Source organism: Grampus griseus, assembly GCF_964374135.1.
Source record: "Grampus griseus genome assembly, chromosome: 1".
NCBI lineage: Eukaryota > Metazoa > Chordata > Mammalia > Artiodactyla > Delphinidae > Grampus > Grampus griseus.
This window is the reverse complement of record NC_139017.1, coordinates 51,258,853-51,264,934: the sequence shown is the minus strand read 5'-3', so window position 1 is coordinate 51,264,934 and position 6,082 is coordinate 51,258,853. Positions and strand designations below refer to the sequence as shown.

At 38.6% G+C, this 6,082-nt stretch overlaps 1 pseudogene across 1 annotated transcript; it reads left to right on the top strand.

The window, feature by feature from the left end:
• The first annotated feature begins 763 nt into the window (after window positions 1–763).
• LOC309836538 (riboflavin kinase-like) lies at window positions 764–1,480 on the top strand (annotated as a pseudogene). The gene has a single exon. The product of its transcript is annotated as a riboflavin kinase-like (transcript).
• Window positions 1,481–6,082: the final 4,602 nt, after the last annotated feature.

The window sequence follows — 6,082 nt, the reverse complement described above, 5'->3', positions numbered from 1 at the left end:
AGATTAAAATTTCATGAATACAGACTTTATGACCCTTGTTTTTCCTGGTTATTCCCACTAAGAGTTACTTGTGGGATTAGCTGGTGATAAGCTGGACTGAAGCGGTGAAGCCAGTTTCTCAGAGTCAGCGTTTCCTGTTTATAAGGTTGCTTGGCAGGCATTCATAAGCCGTGCTGGTGTGCCACATCTTCCCTCTCTGAGACTGGTGGATTTCAACTAACCTGGGTGTCTCCTTGGGCCTCTTTTGTTGGCAGACTCAAAGGTGAGCTCATTAGCCATAACCCCTCGGAAAGACGTTTTGGAAATCAAACAGGCTCTGAGTCATACCTGCCTGTCCCCTACCGAGACCGCAGAATGTCATGCAAATTAGTTCTGCCCATTGCTCCCAGGAAAAAGGAATTGAAAATCTCTCACAGTGTAAAACAGCACAGTTCAAGTTGGAGAAGGACTTCCCAGAAATTCAGAGAGAAGGCAGGCTTAGTTCTCCACTTGCGTAGGTAAGCCTTGATAAAAGTCCTTGCAGACGGATAGAAAAAGATGGAAAGATGTGGATGAGTGGATTATTGGGGCAGGGCATCAGGCTCAGCCCTTCCCAGAATGGCGCCATTGCTTGTTCTAAATCCATAATCTCACACATCTGTGCTGTTGTGCATTTAATGTTGACTGTTACTCCAACAAGGTATCATTAATCACCTACTTTGTTCCTGAAACAAACTGAAGGAAGCCACAAAGCATAAAACACACTCCTGACTTACTTCCGCGATCGCCGGCGTTCCGGAGCCCAGATGCAGCCTCTGCGGCGCCCGGCACCTTCCGTTCGGTCAGCGGCGTGAGGGTCTCGCCGCAGCGTGTGGTCCGCGCGGCTCGGCCGGCTGTGAGCCCGTGTGCTCGCCGGGTCGGCCGGCCGGCACAGCTCCAGCCCGTATCCCCCGGCTGGTCCGGGGGGTCCGGGCACCGCCTCGACGGCGACGCCGCCGGACGCGCGGACTGGACCGCAGCCCGCACCCCGAGCGGAAGACGTCATGAGGCACCTGCCGTACTTCTGCCGCGGCCAAGTGGTGCGGGGCTTCGGTCGCGGCTCCAAGCAGCCGGGCATCCCTACAGCTAAGTTTCCTGAACAAGTAGTAGATAATATTCCAGCTGATGTATCCACTGGCATTTATCATGGTTGGGCCGGTGTTGGAAGTGGAGTCGTCCGTAAGACGGTGGTGAGCATAGGATGGAACCCATACTACAAGAATACAAAAAAGTCCAGGGAAACTCATATCATGCATACTTTCAAAGAGGACTTCTATGGGGAAATTCTTAATGTGGCCATTGTTGGCCACCTCAGACCAGAAGAGAACTTTGATTCTTTGATTCAGCAATTCAAGGTGATATTGAGGAAGCCAAGAAACGACTAGAGTTACCAGAACATTTGAAACTCAAAGAAAACAATTTCTTCCCGGTTCCTAAAAGCAAAATAATGAATGGCCACTGATGGAAAAGCATTTTATTTATTCATTCACTGTTCTCTAATATTTTACTGCTCATAACTCTACAGTCTCATCTTGGTTGTATTTTAAAAATCAAACATTTTCCTACAGCTGTGAATTAGTTTAAACAGTTTAATGTTACCATATTATGTTCCAACTGTTCAATTAAACCCATCATGTTACAGTACTAAAAAGGTTCATTTTAAAAATCAAGATTCTGTTTTATATATGTTGATTAAAATGTACCACTAGAAAGGTCTTAAGTGTTTTATAATGGAAAAGAAATATATATAAATATGGGTAACAGGCAAGTCATTAGTTTGAGATGAGAACTATAATTCTCATGGTAAAATTCTAACGTGCATGTACCTGCATAGCATGCTTTACTAATCAGAAGGCTTATAAAAGCAACTATATTAAGCAGAAGTTTGACAGTTTATTACAAACCTAAGGGGAAAGATCCAGACTTCGTATTTTTAATATTTTGTGCATTTATATATTATTATAGACATGTAGACTTGCGAAATTTCATTTTAATTAGTCATTTCCTTTAAGGGCTCAAATCACTGTACTGTGTTCCATTTTTGTTACAGCTGCCTCAGTTTTAATTGGTCTACACTCTGTGCCTATTATTTTTTTGTTTTTCTTTTAAAACAGTAAAATGAGCGTTTTTCGAATCTCTAGGTCTCATTTTTGTGTCGTATAACACGTCTCTCTTTTTAAGAGTAGATATTCTTCAACATTTTTCTTAACCTTTGCTTCCTGTAAACAATTGTCAGTGTCAGTTTTTCCATTTAGAATATCCTACAACTCGACATTTACAAAATGTAGAGTTTCATCTGCGTCTGTATGTGCCATCCCATCCCTTCACTATATAAACAGCGATTAAATGCATATCGCTCTTTTTTGTAGATTTCACATCCATTTTTATTAATTAATTACTTTGAGAATCATAATTTATTTAGCCATTAAGGGATTGGGTCCTGTCCCATTCTCAGAATCTTTTCACTTTTTTTGTGTGTGAATTTTATTTTATTTATTTTTTTATACAGCAAGTTCTTATTAGTTATCTATTTTGTACATATTAGTGTATATATGTCAGTCCCAAACTCCCAGTTCATTCCACCACCACCCCCCGCCACTTTCCCCCCTTGGTGTCCTTATGTTTGTTTTCTATATACGTGTCTCTATTTCTACCCTGTGAACCGGTTCATCTGTATCATTTTTCTAAGTTCCACATATATGCGTTAATATACGGTATTTGTTTTTCTTTTTCTGACTTACTTCACTCTGTATGACAGTCTCTAGATGCATCCATGTCTCTACAAATGACCCAATTTCATTCATTTTATGTCTGAGTAATATTCCATTGTATGTATGTACCACATCTTCTTTATCCATTCGTCTGTTGATAGGTATTTAGGTTACTTCCATGACCTGGTTGTTGTAAATAGTGCTGCAATGAACATTGGGGTGCCTGTGTCTTTTTGTTGTTTTCTTTTTGTTTTTAACATCTTTATTGGAGTATAATTGCTTTACAATGGTGTGTTAGTTTCTGCTTTATAACAAAGTGAATCAGTTATACATATACATATGTTCCAATAGCTCTTCCTTCTTGCGTCTCCCTTCCTCCCCCCTCCCTATCCCACCCCTCTAAGCGGTCACAAACCACCTAGCTGATTTTCCTGTGTTATGCAGCTGCTTCCCATTAGCTATCTATTTTGTTTGGTAGTGTATATATGTCCATGTCACTGTCTCACTTTGTCACAGCTTACCCTTCCCCCTCCCCATATCCTCAAGTCCATGCTCCAATAGGTCTATGTCTTTATTCCAGTCTTACTCCTAGGTACTTCATAACCTTTTTTTTTTTTTCTTAGATTCTATATATGTGTGTCAGCATACGGTATTTGTTTTTCTCTTTCTGACTTACATCACTCTGTATGACAGACTCTAGGTCCATCCACCTCACTATAAATAACTCAATTTTGTTTCTTTTTATGGCTGAGTAATATTCCATTGTATATATGTGCCACATCTTTATCCATTCATCTGTTGATGGACACTTAGGTTGCTTCCATGTCCTGGCTATTGTAAATACAGCTGCAATGAACATTTTGGTACATGACTCTTTTTGAATTATGGTTTTCTCAGGGTATATGCCCAGTAGTGGGATTGCTGGGTCGTATGGTAGTTCTATTTTTAGTTTTTTAAGGAACCTCCATACTGTTCTCCATAGTGGCTGTATCAATTTACATTCCCACCAACAGTGCAAGAGGGTTCCCTTTTCTCCACACCCTCTCCAGCATTTGTTGTTTGTACATTTGCTGATGATGCCCATTCTAACTGGCATGAGGTGATACCTCATTGTAGTTTTGATTTGAATTTCTCTAATAATTAGTGATGTTGAGCAGTTTTTCATGTGCTTCTTGGCCATCTGTATGTCTTCTTTGGAGAAATGTCTATTTAGGTCTTCTGCCCATTTTTGGATTGGGTTGTATGTTTCTTTAATATTGAGCTGCATGAGCTGTTTATATATTTTGGAGATTAACCCTTTGTCCATTGATTCATTTGCAAATATTTTCTCCCATTATGAGGGTTGTCTTTTCATCTTGTTTGTAGTTTCATTTGCTTTGCAAAAGCTTTTAAGTTTCATTAGGTCCCATTTATTTATTTTTGTTTTTATTTCCATTACTCTAGGAGGTGGGTCAAAAAAGATCTTGCTGTGTTTTATGTCAAAGAGTGTTCTTCCTATGTTTTCCTCTAAGAGTTTTATAGTGTCTGGTCTTACATTTAGGTTTTGAATCCATTTCAAGTTTACTTTTGTGTATGGTGTTAAGGAGTGTTCTAATTTCATTCTTTTACATGTAGCTGTCCTGTTCTCCCAGCACCACTTATTGAAGAGACTGTCTTTTCTCCATTGTATATCCTTGCCTCCTTTGTCATAAATTAGTTGATGAAAGGTGTGTGGGTTTATCTCTGGGCTTTCTATCCTGTTCCAATGATCTATATTTCTATTTTTGTGCCAGTACCATATTGTCTTGATTACTGTAGCTTTGTAGCATAAAGTCAGGGAGTCTGATTCTTCCAGCTCTGTTCTTTTCCCTCACGACAGCTTTTGTTATTCGGGGTCTTTTGTGTCTCCATACAAATTTTAAGACTTTTTTTGTTCTAGTTCTGTAAAAATGCCACTGGCAATTTGATAGAGATTACATTGAATCTGTAGATTGCTTTGGTCAGTATAGTCATTTTCACAATATTGATTCTTCCAATCCAAGAACATGGTATATCTCCCCATCTGTTTGTGTCATCTTTGATTTCTTTCATTAGTGTCTTATACTTTTCTGAGTACAGGTCGTTTACCTCCTTAGCTAGGTTTATTCCTAGGTATTTTATTCTTTTAGTTGCAATGGTGAATGGGACTGTTTCCTTAATTTCTCTTTCTGATCTTTTGTTGTTAGTGTACAGGAATGCAAGAGATTTCTGTGCATTACTTTTGTTTCCTGCTACTTTACCAAATTTATTGATTAGCTCTAGTAGTGTTCTGGGGCATCTTTAGGTTTCTCTATGTATAGTATCATATCATCAGAAAACAGTGACAGTTTGACTTCTTCTTTTCCTGTTTGTATTCTTTTATTTCTTTTTCTTCTCTGTTTTCCATGGCTAAGACTTCCAAACCTATGTTGAATAATAGTGGTGAGAGTGGACATCCTTGTCTTGTTCCTGATCTTAGAGGAAATGCTTTCAGTTTTTCACCATTGAGAGTGATATTTGCTGTGGGTTTGTCATATATGGCCTTTATTATGTTGAGGTAGGTTCCCTCTATGCCCACTTTCTGGAGAGTGTTTTTCATAAATTGGTGTTGAATTTTGTCAGAAGCTTTTTCTGCATCTATGGAGATGATCATATGGTTTTTATTCTTCAACTTGTTAATATGGTGTATCACATTGATTGATTTGCGTGTATTGAATAATCCTTGCATTCCTGGGATAAACCCCACTTGATCATAATTTATGACCCTTTTAATGTGCTGTTGGATTATGTTTGCTAGTATTTTGTTGAGGATTTTTGTATCTATACTCATCAGTGACATTGGTCTGTAATTTTCTTTTTTTGTAGTATCTTTCTCTGGTATTGGTATCAAGGTGATGGTGGCCTTGTAGTAGGAGTTTGGGAGTGTTCTTTCCTCTGCATTTTTTGGGAAGATTTTGAGAAGGATGGGTGTTAGCTCTTCTCTAAATGTTTGATATAATTCACCTGTGAAGCCATCTGGTCCTTGACTTTTGTTTCTTGGAAGATTTTTAATCACAGGTTCAATTTCATTACTTGTGATTCTTCTGTTCATATTTTCTATTTCTTCCTGGTTCAGTCTTGAAAGATTATACCTCTCTAAGAATTTGTCCATTTCTTCCAGATTTTCCATTTTGTTGGCAGAGAGTTGCTTGTAGTAGCCTCTTATGATGCTTTGTATTTCTGTGGTATCCATAGTAACTTCTTCTTTTTATTTCTAGTTTTATTGACTTGAGTCCTGTTCCTCTTTTTCTTGATGAGTCTGGCTAAAGATTTATCAATTTTGTTTATCTTCTCAAAGAACCAGCTTTTAGTTTTAT